Source organism: Notamacropus eugenii, chromosome 6, assembly GCF_028372415.1.
Source record: "Notamacropus eugenii isolate mMacEug1 chromosome 6, mMacEug1.pri_v2, whole genome shotgun sequence".
NCBI lineage: Eukaryota > Metazoa > Chordata > Mammalia > Diprotodontia > Macropodidae > Notamacropus > Notamacropus eugenii.
Genome location: NC_092877.1, coordinates 197,148,778 through 197,160,964, shown reverse-complemented (window position 1 = coordinate 197,160,964; position 12,187 = coordinate 197,148,778). Strand labels below are relative to the sequence as shown.

At 40.7% G+C, this 12,187-nt stretch overlaps 1 protein-coding gene across 6 annotated transcripts in view; it reads right to left on the bottom strand.

The window, feature by feature from the left end:
• TMEM182 (transmembrane protein 182) overlaps positions 1 to 12,187 on the bottom strand; it is a 116,215-nt gene that overhangs the window by 102,856 nt on the left and 1,172 nt on the right. The window contains exons 1-2 of one of the 6 annotated variants that reach the window (XM_072621739.1): positions 12,086 to 12,163; positions 444 to 509 (exon numbers count right to left, since the gene is read on the bottom strand). The exons of 1 other annotated variant lie outside the window; for it this stretch is intronic. The gene's annotated coding sequence lies outside the window, so the exon portion shown is untranslated. Of the gene's footprint in view, positions 1 to 443; positions 510 to 11,812; positions 12,164 to 12,187 lie in introns of those variants that run through there. 4 more of the 6 variants (XM_072621737.1, XM_072621738.1, XR_011969831.1 and 1 more) reach the window with 4 other exon arrangements.

Here is a 12,187-nt window from a genome sequence, read left to right as displayed (position 1 = left end):
AGGCCCCAGGCACTGAGGGATTTTCCAGTTGAGTAAAGGTGGCAAAATCACCTCAGTTAGGAAAAACGTATTGGTAAAAACCAAACGTAAGAGAGTATCTCGAAACACTTAATTTTAAATCAGTTCCAGCTGAATTATATGCTACAGTACTGAAAGTGTAGGAAGACATGATTAACACGAGTTGTTTTAGATGATCTTTGAAATATTTTGGAAGACAGGAGAGGTACCATGGTATTACAGAAGGATAAATGTCACAAATGTTTTGATTTTGAAAAAAATAGGAAATTGTAGATTCTACAAGTCAAGTGAATATGGCTTTGACTTTATACAAAATTCAAGAATATATTCTTATTAAAAGGATGAGTTGCAAGCTTTTAGAAAAAAAAAGGCAGTGACCACTAAAATCAGCATGGCTTCATCAAGAAAGGGATTAGCCGACTAACCTTATTTCCTTTTTTGAAGAGGTAGCTTGATTGCAGATCACGGAGATCATTCTAGATACAGTATAGCTAGATTTAGCAAAGTATTTGTTAAAGTCTCATGGCATGTTCATGGAAAAGAGAGAAAAGTGAGAGAACTAAATATATATATTTAAGTGGATTGGTAGCTGGTCAAATCATGAAACCAAAGAAGCCATCACAAATTCCTACTTCAATGTCTCATCATGGTGATGAGGTACAAGCCCAAGCCAAGACCTTTTCTCCCTTTGGTCAGGAGAGATTTTGTCCCATTTATCTGAAGGGCCCCCAAAATGTCTGGCCTTGGGGGGGGTGGTGCTCCTTGGATTCCCCTTCCATTTCTCCCAGCCCAAATACTCCCTATCTTCTTTTAGCATTCTCTTGATATTCATCCCTTTGGTCCTATTACCAGCCACTCCCATCAGGATCCTCCCTGGGTTTGATCTATCCAGACCATCCCTGGGACCCCAGACTACTTGGCGACACCTGGTTTCTTCCCTCAGTCTTTTTCTGTATTTAAGTTCCATCTTTCCTCCATGAAGGTGCTCAGATTCCATCCAGCTCAGAGTCTGTCTAGTTGAGATTCTATCTGGTCCAATTGTTAATACAAGCATTAAGAATGCTTAAGCTCCTTAAGAGTCAACCCAGTATGGTGAATTTTTAGTAAACTTTGTTTTTCTTTGGCTTTAAGAAGGCTTGTGTCAAATTCATTCAAGCGGGACCATGCAGGTTGGTATTTCAGGGTCCCCAGCACACCCCAAACCACAACAATGGTATAGTGGTAACTTTTGAATTCTCAAGGGCTAGTTTATCACATCAGAAAGGTTTCAGGTATGGCTCTTGCAACAGACTAAATCTGTTTGATGTGGATACAAACAGTGCCCCAAGAGTTAAAAATAATATTAAGGATTGACTTTGTGAAGCCTCTGGTTTATTTTCTAACCTGAAGGCACCCTGAAGTCTCTCCCTCTTATCTTGAAACACCATAAAACTTCCCCCTAATTCTGGACCATAAAATTTCTTGTCTCCCCTCATCCTGGGTCATAACATTTCCCCTGTCTCCCTTATCTTGTTTCCTCCATCTTCCTCATCCTGTCCCTAAATCTCCCTAAAATTATATCATCATTCTACAGGTTGCAAATATAACTGGTTCTTTTCCTATATCACTGCCTTTGTTTAGCTCTTTGCTAAATCTCAAGGCAGCTGCTTTTGTGTCAATAAAGTTTCTCATGGCAACAGAGAAGGTCTAAGGGAATTCATTCACATTTTGAACCAGCTCTCTCATCTCTCCAAAACTGGTGCCAAAACTGGGGAGTTCAAATGTTAATTGGACTCCAATGATCTTCTCCTAGCCACTGGGATAAGAGGTAAGTGCCCTTTTCTTTCTCTTCTTCCCCAGACTTTTCTGCTCCTACTGTCTTCCTAGCTGTGAGATCCCTGGAGTGCCCAGACACCACCATGGTATCTGAAGTTCCACTGACTTCTGGGTGGTCAGTTGCACTATGGACCCTTGTATAAGGGGATGCCCTTGTATTGGGTCAGTCACATTTTTTCTCCCTTCTTCCTGGAACTCTGGGAAAAGTGGGGAGAAACTGCCCTGATATTCTAGAACCAGAGGGCAAATAAATATTGAAAGAATACACTAATCACCTCCTGAAGAGATCCAAAAAGAGAAACTCCTAGGAATATTGTATCCAAATTTCAGAGTTCCCAGGTCAAGAAGAATATGTTGCAAGCTGTTAGAAACAATTTGAGTACTGTGGAAATACAATCAGGATAACACAGGATCTGGCAGCTTAGACATTAAGGAAACGAAGGGCTTGGAATATAATATTCAAGAAGTTAAAAGAACTGGGATTAAAACCAAGAATCACCTACCCAGCAAAACTGAGTATAATGCTTCAGAGGAAAAAAAGGTCATTCAATGATATAGAGGATTTTCAAGCATTCTTGATGAAAACACTAGAACTGAATAGAAAATTTGACTTTCAAACAGAAGAATCAAGAGAAGCATGAAAAGGTAAATAGGAAAGAAAAATCATAAAGGACCTTTCTAAAGTTAAACTGTTTACATTGCTACATGGAAAGATAATATTTGTAACCCTTGGGAATTTTCTCAGTATTTAGGTAGGTAAAGGGATTACACACACACACACACACGCACACACAATAACTTCATGGGGTTCTTGGTTTCTTTCTTATTTTTCCTCTTTTCTAACATCATTTTTAATGCTCCTTCTATTTGGGGCCTGCATATTTAACTTGTTTCTCAGATTTGTATCTTCTGGGCTAAGCTGTCCACCTGCAGATGGTCATGCAACAAGGATACCTGTTCCACACTATCCTCATCCCCTGGATGCTGCTTCAACCTCATTTTACTCCCTTCCCCATCCCCACTCAGGAAAGCAACAGTTCCTTTGCCCCTCTCCCAAAAGCATTTGGATGGATGGTGAGCAAGCAGGAGGCAGGATATAAGATGTGAGATAAGATGTAGGGACTAAGATGCTTGGGACTGGAATGCCTTAATTAAAATAGGGAACTCTGTGGAATTGGCCAGAGTAAATGATTGCTGGGTGTGTCAACATCATGCCCGGGATACTAGCTTACTCTCCATAGCTCTTCCCCTATTCCCTGAATATCCTGCATGGAATTTTTCCTTTGGGCACTCAAAGGATATTACAGGCAGCTTCTTGGATGTGAGACATCCACTCCAGCCTGATATCTCCCCCTACCTCCTCTTGGGGGTCGTGGTTTCTCTCCCTTCTTTCCCCTATTCTGTCCCCATTTTTGATCATTTTACTCACTCTTATATTTGGTCCATGCCTGTTTAACCTCCTGGTTCACTTAGTGTCTTCTAGCCTGCAGAAATTCCACTTTCAACTTTTAGGATACAAACCCCTTCCCATGAGGTCTCTAAGTGGCTTGCCTCTTTTCACCCTGGACTCAGCTGGTACCACATTCTGCACACCCAATACCCTTTTTCAACCTATTCCCTGAGCCTGAAGTGGACTCTTCACCCCTGTTTAGCAGGAAGCAGCTACAGAAGACAATGACCTTCACCCTTTTTCCCGAAAGAATTCTCCTCCCTAGTGGTTGAGTGGGGAAATGATGTGGATACAAACAGTGCCCTAAGAGTTAAAAATAATATTAAGGGTCGACTTTGTGAAGCCCCTGGTTTACTTTCTAACCTGAAGTCACCCTAAAGTCCATCTTCTTATCTTGAAACACCATAAAATTTCCTCCTAATCCTGGACCATAAAATTCCTTGTCTCCCCTCATCCTGGATCATAACGTTTGCCCTGTCTCCCTTATCTTGTGTCCTTCATCCTCCTCATCCTGTCCCTAAATCTCCAACCCCCATTAGAAACGCTAAAATTACATCTTCATCCTACAGGTTGTGTATATAAATCTGGTCCTTATCCTATATCACTGCCTTTGTTGAGCTCCTTGCTAAATCTCTGGCGTACTGCTTTTGGGTCAGTAAAACTTCTAGTGGCTACAGAGAAGGTCTAAGTGAATTCATTCACTTTGTGAACCAGCTGTACCATCTCTCTCTTCAACATGCTGTCTAAGGAATAATCAAAACACAGAAAAGTTTATCACTGCAAGGTAGTTTACCAGGTGATGAATCCTTTGGTTGTGCAACCTACCCATGAAAACAAAATAAAATATGGAAAAACTGCCCTCAGTCCTATGTGGCCTCCTTTCCTTTCCATAGTAACAACAATGGAATGGCAGAGGACATTAAGAATACAACACTTTTCAGACTATCTATAAGCATTAATGTAATTTTTAGAATTCTAAATAGGAGATCATTTTGCCCCTCTGAAAGAATGGAATCATAAAATTCAACATTTTAACAATAAATGAAAGAAGAAGACAAAAATGAAATTGCAAGTCAGTGGGACAAGGGAAAATGAAGATGTTGGCTGAGTTCATTTCATAATGGGCTCAAAGACAATAAAAATATAATTTCTTAGAACACTTGATCATCTTCTGTTACATTACTCTTTGTTGAATAAAAAAAAAAAAGACTGCCAAGATGAGATCTCCAACTTAGGTACCATTTGTTGAAGAGGATTAAGAGGCAGAAGAATTATACTAATATTGTGACAAAATCTTCCTATTCAACATACAACATTCAATTAATCAACAAGTATTTATTAAATTGCCATGCACTGTGATAAGCAATGATGAGAAAGGAAGGAAGGAAGGAAGGAAGGAAGGAAGGAAGGAAGGAAGGAAGGAAGGAAGGAAGGAAGGAAGGAAGGAAGGAAAGAAAGAAAGAAAGAAAGAAAGAAAGAAAGAAAGAAAGAAAGAAAGAAAGAAAGAAAGAAAGAAAGAAAGAAAGAAAGAGGGAGGGAGGAGGGAAGAAGGAAAGAAGGAAATAAAGCAAAAACAGCCACTGCTCTCAAGTGGATTACATTTTATTATATGGGGGCGGGGGGAGGAGACAATATATAATTAGATATAAACAAGGTGCATTTAGCGTAAGAAAGATAAAGTACATCTAGCGCAAGTCACAAATTGCTAAGGAAATTAAGAAAAATTTCTTGCTGAAGGTGGTTGAGCTGAATCTTGAAGGAAGGCAGGATATTTTGAGGAAGGAGAAAATTCCAAACACGTGGAGTAGCCTGTTCAAAAGAACAAAGGCAAAGGGTCTTGTGGGAAGAAGAGAGGCCAATATGTCTGGACCATAGAGTGAATGCAGGTGAATAATGTATAAGAAGATTGAATGGGAAAGGGCTAGGTCATAAAGAGCTTTAAATGCCAAACAAAGGAGTTTATATTTAATCCTAGAGGTACTAGAGATCCACTGGAGTTTATCCATTAAGAGGGTAGTGGTATGATATGGTGAGACCTGTGCTTTAGGAAAATCACTTCAGCAGCTTGAGGAGGATGAATTTGAAAGGGGAAAGATAAGCCAGGAGGCCAAGTAGGAGATTATTATAATAATGGAAATAAGAGGTGATGAGAGTTGGAGCTGAGATAGTATCTTTGTGAGCAAAGAAGGGAATTCTGGGGAGACAGAAACAGCAATTGACTCAACATGTAGAGAGAGGGAAGGTAAGGAGTCAAGAATGCCATCAAAGTTGTACACACATTGGGACAACTGGAAGGATGATTGTACCTTCAATAGTAATAAGAAAGTTCAGAAGAAGAGAGAATTGGAGGCGAAAGACGGTAAGTTCTGTTTTGGACATGATGAGGTTAGATGCCCATGAGATACCTGGTTGGAAATTTCTAAAAGGCAGTAAGTAATGTAGTAATGAAATTCAGGACTGAGACTAAAGATGGATATATTAGACCTGAGAACTACCTCCATAGAGGTCACTGATCCCATGGGAGCCAGTGAGATCACCAAGTACGGTGTTAGAGAGAAAAGAGAAGTAGGCCCAGAATAGAATTTTAGCGCACACCTACAATTAGTGGGGATGACATTGAGAAGGAAGACAGAGCAAAAGAGTGTGAGAAAAAAGTGCTTAGATAAAAGAAGACCGAAAAAAGGGTCAATAAAACCCAGGGAGCAGGAAATATTCAGGAAGAAGTGGTCAATAGGGTCAAATGTTGCAGAGAGGTCAAGAATGATGAGGATTAAGAAAAAGCTATTTGATCTGGTGATTAAGAGATCATCCATAATTTTAGATAGAGCAGTTTTAGTTCAATGATGAGTTTAGAAGGCTGACTACAGAGAGCTTGGAAGAGAATAAGATGAGTATAAGCACAACCAAAACTGGTTGGCCAGAATAAAAGGAATAGGGAAAAACAGAGAATGCTGGGATCCACAATGCACCAGACTTAAGAAAGTAAGAAGGAGGAACAGACAGAATTGTAAACAGGGAGGAGAGGTGGACTACCATGGTTACCTCTATGTACATGGTCTCATTCAAAATTAGGGGATCAAAGAGGAAGTAATCTTGCTTATGAGGCAGCAAGGTAGCTCAGTGGATAGAGTACTGGGTCTGGAGTCAGGAAGACCTGAGTTCAAATCTGACTTCAGATACTTACTAACTATGTGACCCTGAACAAAGTCTCTTATCCCTGTTTGCTTCAGTTTCTTCACCTATTAAATGAGCTGGAGTAGGCTCATTTGGCTCTCCTAGAGAAGGAAATGGCAAGCCACATCTATTATCTTTGCCAAGAAAACCCCAAATGGGATCATGGAGAATCTGACATGACTGAAATGACTCAACAACAAATCTTCTAGAGTAGTGAGATAAAGTGAACTAATATTTGTAAAGCCCTTAGCACAGTGCCTAGCACATAGTAACTGCTAGCTTTATTATTCTCCTGTGGATTGTTAAGTGATCCTTCCTGTCCTGTTGAGGGCATAGTTAGTCATCAGTGCACGGACTCATTAGCCAATGTTTCTGACATGGAGAAGCCCAATAAGCAGTTTGATAGTACTCTATTTTCAGAATGTCCATGATTATCCCTTGTGCTTCTATCTGATTGCCTACTTGCGTCACTGCTACCATGCAATTCCTTCCTTTAGTAACAAAAATCAGAGGTTTCTATCAAGTCAGTGTACTTCATGACTGCTCCCCATCTTGGTTGGGAGTGGCAGTAAAGCATATATAGCTATTGAGTCTTCTTGACCTTGGGGTGGAGATTAAGATTGGCTGCATTTTCTGCTTACAGGGCTGTTACTACTGATAATATCATGTTGTTTTATTTTTATTACAACATGAACTAAAAGTTATTTGTTATTAAAAATTAATCTAGATAAGGAGATACCAGTGGGTGGAGGTGAAAAATGACTTAAGAGAATATCTAAGACTGTGAGTAATAGTAACCACAACTTCCCAGTGAACTTAGAGGGGGCCTTTGATACATAGCAGTTATTCAATAATCCTCTAATATTAATGACTAGCTAGGCACAAAATAAGGAAATACATGTTTGACAAAGGTATTCACTTCTCTCTAGGAGGATGTCCATTATAGGGTCTCCATATGTAGTGATAACTCTAGTGATAGCTCCTGGTTGTGGAAAAGAGTAATTACTTACATTTATATGGTACCTTCCAAGTTTGCAAAGTTAACATAGATTATCTCATTTGATTCTCATAACAACCCCATGATGAAAGGATTAGAGGTATTATTATCCTCATTTCACAGATAAGGAAACATGGGCTTAGAAATGTGCAGTGATTTATTTGCCCATAATCACAGATCTGAGACATGTTAGGGAAAGGAAGCAAAACCCCAGGTTTCTTGACCCCAGGCCTACTATTCTACCACTGCACCATGCTGCCTCTCAATGACATTGTGCTGACTGAATCAAATTCCAGAAGGGTCTCTTCTGTGAGACACATTATTATTCAAAAAAAAAAAAAAAAAGAATTGCCTAAAAGTTGATGTTGGAAAACCAAAAGGTTAAAAAAAAAAAGTCCAATATGATAGGCATTGAATTAATACTTTGAATTTCCCTATGAATTAGTGTATGAGCACACATGTGTATATGTGTGTGTATGTGTATGTCTACACATGTATGTACACATACAAACATACATATATACATATCCAGAGATATATGTATTTACACACATATATGAATATAGGGGTGTTAGTGTGTATGTGTGTATGTGGGGGGGGAGGGTGTGTGTGTGTATGAAAGTAATTGGGGAACTAGGTGGCAAAGGGGATTGAGTTTGGGGCTTGGAATCAGGAAGATTCATCTGGCCTTAAACACTTACTAGTTGTGTGACCCTAGGCAAGTCACCTATTTAAGGGTTAAGTTTAACTGAGGAATTCTCAGTTCCTCATCTGGAAAATGAGCTGGAGAAGGAAATGGCAAACTACTCTAGTATTTTTGCCTGGAAAACCCCAAATTGGGTCACGAAGAATAGGACATGACTGAAAGAAAAACATATGTATGAGCTGGCATTGTATATGCATACATATTTGTATAGGTACATATATATGTGTATGAGAGAAAGGGAAAGAGAGAGAGAAGAAAGAGAGAGAGAGAGAGAGAGAGAGAGAGGAAACAAGTATTAGATTATGGCTCTAGAATGGAAGAGGAGTAGGAAAGTGAAATGGAATGTGTTTGGGAAATTTTGCAATGCTATTTAGCCTTCCAAATTGTACACCCCAATATGTAAATATATAATCCCTTACACCATCAAGACAAGCCCCATTTCCCTTTCTGGTGTGCCTTACCTCCCTCAGGGACCTATACTTTTCTCCAGACTTGAGGCACTCCTTCAAGGGGATATAAAATGGGGTCACTAGAGTCAAACAACATGCATCTTCTGACTAACTCTACATCCTCTTGGGATTCTACAGTGACTCTAGAATTCTAGAGCTACCCAATTTGGGGTGTTTCACCAGTAGGTAAAAAGACAGTAGGTAAAAAGTAGGTAAAAAAATCTAGAGATTTGTCCTACTTTCCCTAGACCTGCAACATAACTCAAAATACAAGCAAAGAGTAAGGCCAAAGCAAGGTTTGCTGCTGCCCTTCATGATTATCCTTTTCTTCTCTTTAGTCCTGGGAGCTCAGTGTTGTCCAGGGAATATTCAAGATGGGCCTGTTACAATTGGTCCTAGCTGACAGAAGTGACTCCATGTTTAATTACTGATTGAACCACCTATGTATTGAGAAGTTCCTATGGACCCAGCAATCTGTTTATGGTAGATCCATTTGGGCAATATTTGCAAGGCTCTTCTAATCATAATCAATTTAGCAAACTTCCCTTATCATGATGTCCTTGTATTTGATAAGGGGTAGGATATGAGGAGAAGTTCCAGCAGTCTCTGGGGGCCTTAGGTTCCCTTTCTTCTTGGTTCCTGTGAATGTGCCCAGTAGCCACAGTCAAACATTAAGTAGAGCAAAGATCCTAAGTTCTGAGCTCTCGGTACAGCTATGTAATCTGCCATGAACACTCCCCAGCACCAGTACTTTCCCATGTTACTGAAGGGCTGGAGAGCTACATGCGTACATGTCTATGAGAAATAAACTGCCTGACCTGGGATACCTGAGTGTGTGTTCCTTCTCGCAACCCCATCTACAGCTTCCTCAGGTCCAGTAATTCCTCTGTCACTCCATTAAAGCATTCCACTGCTGATAGCTCTTAGCTTGACCCAGGACATACTGGCTATCAATCCAGGGTTTGGGGGTTTCCTGATACATGCAGTTCTAGAGAGGTCACAGGGCTGTGGGGTCAAGGAACCATACAGATTTCCTTCCAGGAAACTACAGTCTGGTTGTACCAATCTGTTTCTCTCTAGGTTTGTCTTCTCTTTTGAAGGGCCTAATCTGGGAGCGTAGCCTAAGTACTCTGAAATCAATTATCCTAACCTTATCAGGGGCCCACCTAGTACTCAGGACCAGGTGATTGCATACCTCACATGACTGTTGTTCAGTCATGTCTAACTCTTCATTACCTCATTTGGGGGTTTCTTGGTAAAGATACTGGAGTGGTTTTCTATTTCCTTCTCTAGTTCATTTTACAGATGAAGAAACTGAGGAAAACAGGGTTAGTGACTTGCTCAAGGCCACAAGAGAAGTCTTCCTAACTCCAGGCCCAGTGCTCTATCCTATCGGGCTACCTAGATGCCCTCTATACTCATTAACAACTGCATAATACAGATAATATAAATAATAATTGTATCAATGAAATCACAATTTTGGTCAATATCCCTATTAAAGTTCTACGGTTTGCAGACATCACTATAGTCCCTATTCATAACTCCAGCTGCAGTCTTTCCCTTCTAGATGGTATAGAAGAAAGGGTAGTGCTGGGTCTAGAATCAGGAAAACCTGAGTTAAACCTGTCCTTGGAAATTTATTATCATTGTGACTTTGGGGGTAGAGCCAAAATTAACAGAGTGAAAGTCAGCACTTTTTTTTTAGTTCTCCCAACACATCTCCTCCATGATAACCTAAAAAACATGCCAAACTAAATTCTAAGAGAGAAATCCCAGAATAAAACTAAATTACAGTGAGTCATTTTTCTATCTCTGGGAAGTTTAGGAAGATAGATCACTGGCCAGGACTGAAGCAGCATACAGCTAATGGAAGTAGCAGCAAAGTTGGGAAGCAGATCAGGGACAGTAAGGGAAGTGAACTTCTGGTCAGAAAGAGATCCAAGGGGATTCCTGTACTATCAGCAGGCACAAGACTGAATGCCATTTGGCAGCTTTGTTAGAGCAGTGAATTAATCCAACTATTCTAGAGAACAATTTAGAACTACTGCCCATACATATCCTTTGGTCCAGCAATACCATTACTGGATCTATTCCTCAAAGATATTAAATAAAAGACATTAAGAGGACCCACACATACAAAAAAAAAAAAAACTATAACAGTTCTTTTAGTGGTATCACAAAAATGGAAATTTGAGGAATGCCCATCAATTTGTTCTTGAAGAGGACAATGACATCAAGATGATGATGTGACTTGCAGATGACTTTGATTTGAGGGAGGGAGGCCTGTGCAAGGTCACCAACCTCACTTTCTTTTCCTGAGCCATCTGGGTCTACTAACCTGATATTCATCAGGATGGGTGGAGATGGCCCAGGATGTAATGTTGCCCATCAATTGGGAACTGACTGAACAAGTTATAATATATAAATTGATATTTATACTGTGGTGCTATAAGAAATGTTGGAAAGGGATAGTTTCCAGAAAATTTGGGAAGACCTATATGAATTGATCCAATGTGAAGTGAGCAAAAGCTGGAGAACAATTTACATAGTAACAACAATATTGTATATATGAGAAAATAGGAAAGACTTAATAACTCTGATCAATACAATGATCAATGAAGGGGGCAGCTTCAGAAAGATCTGCTAGGATTTTTCTGAACTGATGCAAAAGTGAAGTGTGCAGACCCAAGAGAACAAGGTACACAGTAACAGCAATATTGTAAATATAACCAGCTGTGAAAGACTTATCAACTTTGATCAATACAATGATCCATCATAACTCCCAAGGACCTATGAATGAAAAATGCTATCCACTCCAGAGACAGAATTGATGGACTTCTCAATGCGGATTGAAGCATAGTGTTTTCCTCTTTTATTCTTCTTGATTTTGGGGGTGGGGGGAAGGGAGGTGAGGTTGGAATGACTCATGTGGAAATATGTTTTGCTTAACTTCATATGTAGAGCAAGTATTATAATTCTTGCCTCCTTAACGGGTGGGGGAAAAAGAGTACATGGAACTAAAAATAAAAATAAAACAACAAAAAAAGTCACTTAATCTCTGTGTGTATCACTTTCCTTGACTGTAAAATGGAGGTAATAACAATACCTACCTCCCAGGATTGTTAGAGAGTTCAAATAATTTTGCAAAGCGTTATGTAGATATATAAAGTGCATACTGGAAGTGCTTAATAAATGCTTATTACCTTCCTCTTCCTGCGACAGGCAGGGCAGTGCACTTTGCGCCGGCTCCCGGGGCCTGGGATACTGTTTCCCCGCCTCCAGCTGGCTCCCGGCCCCTGCGTTACTTTGTTTCCCGCCCCGGGCGCGCTCCCCGGGCCCCCGTTACTTTGTTTCCCGCCCCGGGCGCGCTCCCCGGGCCCCCGTTACTTTGTTTCCCGCCCCGGGCGCGCTCCCCGGGCCCCCGTTACTTTGTTTCCCGCCCCGGGCGGGCTCCCTGGGCCCCGCAGCAGCCTCACCAGGCCCAGAGCTCGGGTGAGCCGCCCTCGGTCTGCGGCAGGCTTGCTGTGCCTCGAGAGCGCCCAGTGCGCAGGCGCCTCCCTCTAGTTGTCTTCCGCTAG